General features: G+C 33.7%; 2 long non-coding RNA genes across 5 annotated transcripts in view; one reads left to right on the top strand and one right to left on the bottom strand.

Moving 5' to 3' along the window:
• The window catches only part of LOC107648654, a 15,628-nt gene extending 11,044 nt beyond the window's left edge, over positions 1-4,584 (bottom strand). The window contains exons 1-4 of one of the 4 annotated variants that reach the window (XR_002348647.1): positions 4,325-4,584; positions 3,605-3,732; positions 2,454-2,703; positions 1,400-1,430 (exon numbers count right to left, since the gene is read on the bottom strand). This is a non-coding gene — a long non-coding RNA (uncharacterized LOC107648654). The remainder of the gene's footprint in view (positions 1-1,399; positions 1,431-2,453; positions 2,704-3,604; positions 3,733-4,324) is intronic. The other 3 variants (XR_002348644.1, XR_002348645.1, XR_002348646.1) reach the window with 3 other exon arrangements.
• Positions 4,700-10,891, top strand: part of LOC107648771 — a 16,429-nt gene continuing 10,237 nt past the window's right edge. Inside the window, exon 1 of the long non-coding RNA XR_001622074.2 lies at positions 4,700-5,050. This is a non-coding gene — a long non-coding RNA (uncharacterized LOC107648771). The remainder of the gene's footprint in view (positions 5,051-10,891) is intronic.

The following is a 10,891-nucleotide window of genomic DNA, read 5'->3' as shown; positions in this document are numbered from 1 at the left end:
CACCCAAAATTACCAAATTCCACACTTCAACTTCTCAAACCTTATTATTCAATAACCAACCTAATCATTCATATATTCATTATCTGAAATTCATCCAATCACTTATGCCATCATACAATGCACACATCGACTTACTTTTCTTACCTCTTTCTGGCCTCCGGCCCAATTTTCACAATTTAAATTCATAAACCACAAAATCAATACTCATTACCCAGTACATCAAATTCTCAATACACCAAGCATACAAGGTCACACAATTCTCAACCTAATCATTAATTCACGTTACATATCAACTATGCATATTAGCACCAACCATTTACATAATCCAAACTTAATCCTAGGGGCATCTAGCCTAGGAATTCTCATCACAACACATGGTACTTAAATGAAACTTAAACCGTACCTCTTGTAGCTAAACCAATTGAGCCTCTTTTTTGGAATTCTTCACCAACCTTAGCTCCAAGCCTTACCAAAGCTCCTCAAGCAATACCAATCTCCCAATTGTGCACCAACATCACCAAATACACTAACATAACCAATATCACATACATACATCAACTTAGGGCTCATAAAAATGACAAATTACAAGTGTTTGAGCACTTCTTACCTCAGCCTATATCAAGTAGGGATAGAACCCACTTAGAATCCATGTTGGAGTATCCCTAAACACCCAAAATCACAAGATTTCAACACTAACTACCCAAAAACGTGTAATAGTGGGGAATTTCGAAAACTGGGCAGAGATGAATGGAATACTCACCACCAAACTTAGATAGAATTGTAGAGAATGAAAAGAGCAACGCGTGGCCGTAAACGGCTCGTCAATCGAAGCTCCGTAGCTCAAGTTATGGTGGTTTGAAGATCAAAGAGAGTTAGGTTTTCTCTCTTCTCTTCTCTCTTCCCAATTTCAGCGCCCAACACCCCTTCTTTAGGGCAAAATGAGCTGAAATACTCATAACTAATATTTATATATGTTGGGTCTTGGGCCCACTTAGGCCCGGTTCACTTATTTTTGTCCGTTGGCCCAATTTTGGACCAAAACCTTTAAGATTAGCGCTCTAAATCGCACTTCAAATATTTCTACCTCCCCTAATTATAATTCCTCATTTCTTAATCCTACTTACTCATAATCAATTTTCTCAGCTGCAGTACCAGACAAGTCTCAGCCGGTACTGCCGGTCAAAATTCTACTGCGCACTTTTACGTAGGAAACTATGTCTTCCGACTCAGAAAAATTCACAGAATCCAAATATCATATTTAAATCATCAAATTCCAATTGCCAAATCTTCCAACCGTATTCGCTCCTATTTAACTTATTATTTAATTAATTTCAGTTAGATCGGGTATTACAATCCATGTACTATCTTAAAGATAAATTCTAGAAGAGGTTCAACTTACGGTGCCAATAACCGTGTGAGGCCTGGAAAACCTATAGAAAGCATCCAATAAATTTTTAATAGAGGTCAAAATTCTTTTTGAATCAAAACCTGGAGGTTCAGATTCAAAAGATTGTCCAGAAGGCACTTTCACAATATATTTTCTCTTACATTCTTGGCATGTAGGCCCTCCCTCAATGCGTTCACAACGAAATACTAAACTTGATTGCTTAAACCTCAAAAAATTAAATTCTTTTTGGATCTTCTTTTTCGGCCATGAAGCTGCTATTGGTGCATATGAACCTAGAGTACCAACTGGTGGATGTTAGTAGCAGGGACAACAAAGAACACCTCCAAATAGAAATTATTTCTTCTTGTAAAATAAAACATAAGAAAGAATCTCCTAAGAAAAAATTTCATAATTATTGTCAAAGGGAACAGCTAGGACCCTGTGAAGAGAGTCAATTACTCAACTAACTGATATCATTATCATAGCCACAGTGTCATACTCATACCACAAGTAAAATTAAAAAGAGTATTGCTAAACTGCTAATAATCATTAAATCATGACAACTGAAGATTTATATATTCATAAATGGTTCTATTTTTCTTTTTTTATTCATGTTTATCAAGTTTACTGAAACAAAAAAAATAAACAATTAAGCTAAAGAGAAGTATAGGTATGGGTCTATATGAGATACTGAACATTATTAGTAATTACTGTTGCACTATGGTGTCATAGACAAAAAGGTATAGAACATTATTTCTCAAAGTGTTCCATTTTATTAGTACAAAATAAAGCAACATTAGAGAAATTATAGTAGAATAGTCTCTACTTTAAACACCAAAGAGACTAACGTGGATATTATTATTGTCACAAAGGCCAAATCAAATAATGCAGGACTATGTCAAAATCTGTGATCCTCTCTTCTCTCTTTAATTCTTCCCTAACCATGCCAATCAAAATTACAAAAGGAATGTGATATATATATATATACACGCCACCCGTGTGTAGGTAGTTCCCTCTTTAAATTTACTTATTTTATATATAAGTTTTTTTAATCAAACTGGAAAACCTATAGAAAGCATCCAATAAATTTTTAATAGAGGTCAAAATTCTTTTTGAATCAAAACCTGGAGGTTCAGATTCAAAAGATTGTCCAGAAGGCACTTTCACAATATATTTTCTCTTACATTCTTGGCATGTAGGCCCTCCCTCAATGCGTTCACAACGAAATACTAAACTTGATTGCTTAAACCTCAAAAAATTAAATTCTTTTTGGATCTTCTTTTTCGGCCATGAAGCTGCTATTGGTGCATATGAACCTAGAGTACCAACTGGTGGATGTTAGTAGCAGGGACAACAAAGAACACCTCCAAATAGAAATTATTTCTTCTTGTAAAATAAAACATAAGAAAGAATCTCCTAAGAAAAAATTTCATAATTATTGTTAAAGGGAACAGCTAGGACCCTGTGAAGAGAGTCAATTACTCAACTAACTGATATCATTATCATAGCCACAGTGTCATACTCATACCACAAGTAAAATTAAAAAGAGTATTGCTAAACTGCTAATAATCATTAAATCATGACAACTGAAGATTTATATATTCATAAATGGTTCTATTTTTCTTTTTTTATTCATGTTTATCAAGTTTACTGAAACAAAAAAAATAAACAATTAAGCTAAAGAGAAGTATAGGTATGGGTCTATATGAGATACTGAACATTATTAGTAATTACTGTTGCACTATGGTGTCATAGACAAAAAGGTATAGAACATTATTTCTCAAAGTGTTCCATTTTATTAGTACAAAATAAAGCAACATTAGAGAAATTATAGTAGAATAGTCTCTACTTTAAACACCAAAGAGACTAACGTGGATATTATTATTGTCACAAAGGCCAAATCAAATAATGCAGGACTATGTCAAAATCTGTGATCCTCTCTTCTCTCTTTAATTCTTCCCTAACCATGCCAATCAAAATTACAAAAGGAATGTGATATATATATATATACACGCCACCCGTGTGTAGGTAGTTCCCTCTTTAAATTTACTTATTTTATATATAAGTTTTTTTAATCAAATTATATATATATAGTATCATGCATTCTGTGTTCCAATAACATTTAATTAATTAGAAGAAGGAGACAAGAAAATAAGACAGCTAGAAATGAACCACAACGAGATATACATTGAACCATTACATTGTATAATTAATTACCTCCCTAAGTAGTAGTAGTAGTAGTAGTAATAACTCCACTTTAAGAACTTGAAGACGATGCTTCTTGTCTTGATTCTCTCAAATATTGAAGGAGAGTTTCAGCCAGCAAAGCCAGAAGCAAACATAAGCTTGAATACGAAAGAGGACAGCAAGGAAGAGGGTCATGAAATATTTAAAAACTAGAATAATAATAAACTAAATAGTAATGCGCAAGTTTTCATTTAAAATTGGTGAGTAACTATTACATGCTCACTTCATAATCAAATGATAATCACAGTAGTGTACCTATATTCACTGAGACAAATTCACAAACATGTTCTACTCATAGTTCACCTCAAACAAACTATCCCAAATTTGAAGATCAATCCTTAATCCTTTCTTCCTCACTACTTTTCTTCCTGTCACATTAGATGCCAACCCCTTAAACAACTTAATTAAAACCTAAATCCAAAACCTAACTACTAAATAACCAATTAAATATCTAAATCAACTAATAATTATTAAGTGAAGATTAAAGAGGATTGAACACAGTTTCAGAAACAAATACTAAGAAAGAAAAAACAAAGAGAGAAACAAGTGCAAGAAATTGAATATAAACTATAAGGATCGAAAGATTCGAGAAACTAGGTTGAAGCACGATTCAGATCTCAGTCAAAATTAGCAAGGAATGAGAAATTGAAAACAAAGTGAATAGAATGAACGAAAAGAGAAAATTCTTACCAAAATTGAGATCGAAATCGAGAAGCGAATCAAAATTTCGAGAATGATTCAAATCGCACTGAAATCGCAAAACCTTGATCGAGAATAAGAATATGAACCGATTGAGGTTAATGATTTGGATAGATAAACTTGATTCAGAAGAGAACGAGAAAGAAATTGATTTGGATAGATAAACTTGATTCAGAAGAAAACGAGAAAGAAATTCGATCTCGATCGTGAAGAAAATGAACTGCAAAGAAGATGCGTTCAAACATAAAACTTTAGTAACGTTGCCTATTTGGTAACGTTTGTATCTGATGTTTATTTTTCTTTTTTTAAAAAATTATATTTTCTAACATTTATTTTATAAATGTTGTTAAAAGTATAATTTTATTAGTATAACTAACATTTTAAAAAGTGTTACATAAAAAGTGTTAGTAAATGTTAAAATTCTAGTAGTGCAATAAAATAATTTTTCATGGTATAAATATTATAATTAGAAAGATAGGTTTATATACTTCGTTCATGTCACATCCTTTTTATTTATTTGTCAACTTTAAATATGACCAATTTTTAGGATGTCATTGCTTGGATATGCTGGGTGCAAAGGAAATTGATCCAAACTGGTTGGTCGAACAACAGAAGACAGAAATTAAGATTATGAAAGGGTGGATCACCCAATACTATGCTGATCTTAATTAGTGCATTCAAAGACATAAAAATTTCAAAGCAAACCATTAAATTCATGTGAGGCCTTTATTTGTGAAACTCAAACAAAGAGTTATGCTCTACTAATGATTATCCAATTTTTCTATACTTCAATCTTCATCAATATATTTTTATTTTTGTCTCCATAGTATTGCCTCGAGGCAGAAATCAAACGAAAATTTAAAAGAGCCAGTTTTTAAACTTATTTTATTTACTCAAACTTATAATAGCTTTTTTCCTGGACGATAAAATTTATATAACTGTGTTGGTACAAAAAATAGAATTCTTTTTTCGATAAGGGAGCGTTTCGACTGCTGATGGTTTTGACTACAGAAAAAGTGTTTCGATTATAAAAGTAGAAATAGGTAAGCTGAAGTCGAAAAAAGAGGGTACAAAGAGAGTCAAAGTCGAAAGGTAGTTATTGCCTTTTCTTGAGCATCAAGACTTGCTATTCGACCTTTAGATTGAGTAGAGAACATGGGTGCAAAATTTGAGGAGAAAGCTGAAGAAAACATAGGATTTGAAGACCAAAAAAGACATGGGTGTCAAAACTTGGGGACAAGATTCTTCTTGATTAAGCAAAGTTATGACTGAGAAAAAGAAGGAAGTAAGGTAGTGAACAACATACCCATGAAATGTCCATCTCCATGATCTATAAATAGTAGAAACTCAGAAGAGTTTTGGGACTTCTTCAAAAAATACTAGATCATCACAGATAAACCTCTGCCAAAATTTCCAATCCCATCGATGCAACAGAAGAGCATGGAGTGCAAGTGCATGTGAGTGTTAAAAGCCAACTTCTAGTTTCCTTTTGTTTTCTATTTAATCCATTTTCTTTCATTTCTTTACATTTTTATTGTTATTTTAGTTTTCTTAAAACTCAAATTTTTACACTTTCATTTATTCAAAGTTTTCTTTATTTAATTATTTATTTCATTATCCATTTTACTTTATTTGACATAAATTTGCTACTAGTATTTCGACGCAATTTGTTTTAACACTGTTACTAAGTAATTCTCGGGTTGAGCTCACTCTTTTTAAGAGCAGTCGTATCTACTTCCCGAACTGAGATCTTGATACAAACTCAATTTGACACTCTGTCAAGAGTACCAAAGATTGAGTCAAACAAATTGGCATGGTGATGAACCCCATTTTTAGGGTTTATCTTGTGCTTAATTGAGTGGATTTTATCCACTAAACTCACACTTATTTATATAATTCGCATGTTTTACATTTTCCTTCCTAATTTCATGTTATGATTGAAAACATGCTTTTTGGCCTTAAACTCGCTAATTTTAATTCCCTCTTATTACCATTCGATGCCGTGATATGTTTACTAAGTGTTTTCAGGGTTTATAGCGTATGAATGGCTTAGAGGATGGAAAGGAAGCATGCAAAAGTAGAAGGAATACAAGAAATTAAAGGAATTGCTAAACTGTCAAGCCTGACCTCTTCGTACTAAATCGACCATAACTTGAGCTACAAAGGTCCAAATGAGGTGGTTCTAGTTGCGTTAAAAAGCTAACATCAGGGGCTTCAAAATGATATGCAATTTTCCATAGTTTCCAAGCAGTTAAGTGACACGCATGCGTGCATTACGCGTACGCGTGACATGCGCCACGTGCAGAAATTACAGAAGACGCTGGGGGCGATTTTGGGCTGGTTTTGGACCCAGTTTTCGGCCCAGAAAACACAGATTAGAGGTTAAAGAGTGGGGGAATCATTCATTCATTCACATAACATTCATTTACATAATTTTAGGTTTTAGATGTAGTTTTCTAGAGAGAGAGAGAGGCTCTTTCCTCTCTCTAGGTTTTAGGATTTTAGGTTTAGTTCTTCTCAAATTCTGAATTTTATCTTATTGCAATTTAGTTTCTCTTCTACTTTTATTTGTTCTAGTACTTTAGTTTATCTATTTCTCTTGTTGATCTCTTTATGTTGCTATTTTAGTTTATGAATTCTCATGTTAGATTTGATTTCCCTTTTAATGCAATTTGAGGTATTTCATGTTTATTGCTTCTTCCTTTATTTGTTATCATTGATGCTTGCAATTGTTGGTTTTAGTTTTTACATTCTCTATTGTTTTTCTATGCTTTTACTTTGCACCCATCAAGTGTTTGATGAAATGCTTGGTTGGATTTTAAACTAGCTTTTTATGTTCTTAGCTTAGATTGAGTAATTGGAGACTCTTGAGTTATCAAGCTCCTTTGTTGATTGATAATTGAAAGTTGCTAGTTGATTTGAATCCCTCTAAAGCTAGTCTTTCCTTAGGAGTTGACTAGGACTTGAGGTATCAAATTGATTTATCCACTTGACTTTTCTTCATAATTAGAGGTTAACTAAGTGGGAGCAATGGATAATTGATGTCACAATTGAGGAGGATAATGAGGATAGGACTTCTAATTTTCATACCTTGCCAAGAGCTTTCTTAGCTATTAGTTTACTTTCTTGTCATTTACTTTCCTTGTTCCTTATTTCAAAAATCCAAAAAAATATACTTTTCCATAACCAATAGTAACATACTTCCCTACAATTCCTTGAGAGACGACCCGATGTTTGAATACTTTGCTTATTATTTTTATTGGGGTTTGTTACTTGTGACAAACAATTTTTTGCATGAAAGGATTCTTTGTTGGTTTAGATACTATACTTGCAACGAGGATTTATTGAGGAATTCTAAACCATCAAAAATCTAATTAGCACATGGCCAGTGAGATCTTGGGTTAAGTAATATGTCAGAATTTGCATGGAATTATGCAGTGGCAAATTGATAATGTCTGATAGAGCCTCGACTTCGACAGATACATTGAATCATGATATTGGAAATTTTACAAGAGGTCCTGAGACAGAGGGCGTTCCATCTATTAGTACCCTTAGTCAACAAACAACTTCAATTGTAATAGAAGGGATTCCAACAGTTGTACCCATTACATAACTTCCATATGAGTTGCCCCTAAATTATTCTCAACCTATAGAAAATTCTAACATGGAAAACACAGGAGGTGCTACCATAAAGAATAACCTTTTGTATAATCCAGCACCACTCCCAGGATATCTCTTCATCGGGACATACCATTATAACCCTGGCATGGCAAACTATAATGCCTATCAACACTTAATGAATAACCCTCCATATTTGGGAATTGTTCCCATGTCACAACCTATTCTTACAATGTCAAATTTCACTTCGACACAAGGTGTACCCAGAATACCAAGAGGAAGGACACGTGCCTCTATATTCCCAGAGATGTCGAGGCGGATTTCTGTCGAGACATCATCGACTAATACGGTCAAATCGTTGGCCGTATTTAGACAACAAATCGAGGACATCTATCACGATTTATTAAATATGCTAATTCAATAGATGGCTACGGTGTTAAACTCCATGTTAGAAAATAACAATACTAGAATAGAGCAAGATGCTCGATGAGTCGGCGATATTGCAAGAACAATTAATCAACCTTTTACTCAGTTATTGGGAGTCACGTTAATAATCCTCCTCTAATGTTGAATAGGGAAAAAGATCCAAATAGGGTATTAAATGAAACCAGAGCAAACAATGCTGCTCAAACTTATGGCCAAAATATAACTCAAGCTGTTGAGCAAATCCTGAATAGAGCAGGGTTAAATATAGGGGTGACAAACCAAATTTATTTTATATCTCACATTTCAGATTATGTATTGTAGGCTGAATTTTTCAGGGGAATCAAAACTCCTAAATCTCTTACAAATTTTTCTAGAGAAAGTGAAAAATCGATTGTAAAGTACTTTGCTCAATATTTAGTCGAAATAAGCGAGCTGGCCAATAATGAATATTTAAAAATGAGATATTTTCTCTTTTCACTAACAAAGAATGCTTTTACTTGGTTTTCAAATTTACAAACTAATTCAATTCATAGTTGGGTTCAATTAAAAAAGTTTTCATGATCAATTCTTTAAGGGAGATATGAAGTTGATTTTGTGCGACTTATTCACAGTGAAGAGAGAAAAAACTGAATCAATAGATGACTATCTTATCTGGTTGAAAAATATGAAAAATAAATATTTTACACCCATTTCTGAACCTGAAATAGTCAAGATAGCCATCAATGAGCTTGGTTTTAATATTTGAAAGAAATTAGTAAATTAACAATTTCTTGACTTAGCTCAGTTGGCTGATATAGTACAGTAAATTGAAAAATTGAATAAAGAAAAAGAAGAACTAGAGTCGAACAAAACAAAAACCTTTTTTTCAATAAAAAGATGAACTACATTGACTACATGAATGAGAAAGAGTCAAACAGTGAATCTGCTTTTGCTGTAGAATTAAAAGATGGGCTCCTTATTTGTGTCGATCTCTTAATTTGGCAAAATATAAGACTCCTTTGTCAGGAGGAAAGAATTATTCTTTTGACCTAACAAAAGTTGAACATATCTTCGACATGTTAAAAGATAAACAACTTTTACTCCTTGAAGGAAAAAGAATACCATCTGTTTTAGAAATTAGAAATAAAAAGTTTGCAAATTATATCAAGATGTTGGATATTATACTAACAATTGTGTTTGTTTCAGGGACTTGATACAAAAGGCTATTGACAAAAGTTGACTTAAGTTTGCTGATAAGCCTGAAATGAAGGTGGATTTCGATGCCTTCCAAGCCACATTGAATTTTGATGAAACAAAAGAAGTGGCGTTTACAGTTAACATGGCTTTAGTTGAACTTGTAAAGAAAGATGAGCAGTTGAAGCTAGCCATGTTTGAAGCAGAAAGGTCTATTTATCCAAAGGCAGGAGAAGACCTATTATATTTTTTCTTAAGACAAAGGGATGAGGAAAGAAATGTAGCTATATGTTCTTGATGTAGTACCTTTTTCGACACTTCAGCTGCTAAGGCTTTAGACTAATATAAAAAAGAGTAGAGAGCATGTTCATCAGGAAGAATTAAGACAAGTTCGACTGAAACAAGGTATTAAAGGTCGAAAGCCTGTAGTTGCTCCCGTCAAACAATAGATGCACACAATGGTGACAGTCGACCAAAAATCCTAGGGGGTGTCGAGTCGAACTAGAGTACCTCCATCCAATGTATTGAACAACAAATGGATACACAACAATGCCTCAAACTACTCCACGAATTACAATTTCAATGTTTCTAGGGGAGGTTTTGGAAATTGGGTTGGAGTCCAAAAAAGAGGAGGCTCTAGATGAGGAGCAAGTAAAAAGGGCAATGGTCGAGGAAGTTCTCGACACAATTTTCTAGAAAGATCTCCCTTCATTTCAAGAGCTGTGGCCCAAACGCAAAATTCTTATGCCGATACACATGGGCCTTATCCAAAATTGAGCAAAGAAAGTAAGTCACCTCAGAAGTAGGAACAGAGAGGAGACAAGGTGTCCTCGAGCAAAGACCAGGAGACGGAGGAGTCAAAGGAGATATCGGCTATTAAGTTGATCCCCAAAGGAAAAGAAGAAGAAGAGGAAGTGATAGAAAACTTTGACTCTGGTTTTGAGGATGATCTAGATGTGATGTTTGGATAAACTGATTTTGGGTATGTTACCAGAGTTTTTATTCTCCCTTTTGACTTCCAGGGCAATCCTGAAGGGCCTTGGAGTTGTCTCGAAGAGATTGTGATGGCATAATTCTAGGTGATTAATGTCGATTTGTAGAAAATAGCATGATGAAGGAGGGGTTATTTGAAAGTCCTAATAATATAACCAAAGGTCATCTTCAACCATTGCATATTAAAGCAAAAGTTGAAGGATTGGTGATTAATCGCATCTTGGTCGATGGGGAAGCAGCAATTAATTTGCTACCTGAAAGTATGCTCGCATTATTCTAGAAAACAATCGAGGATTTGATTAAGACAAACTTGGTTGTTATTAGATTCAATGGTAAGCCGACAACCGC

This window comes from Arachis ipaensis, chromosome B06, assembly GCF_000816755.2.
Source record: "Arachis ipaensis cultivar K30076 chromosome B06, Araip1.1, whole genome shotgun sequence".
Classification (NCBI taxonomy): Eukaryota; Viridiplantae; Streptophyta; class Magnoliopsida; order Fabales; family Fabaceae; genus Arachis; species Arachis ipaensis.
The sequence above is the reverse complement of the archived record's forward strand: the minus strand, read 5'-3'. Positions and strand labels throughout refer to the sequence as shown.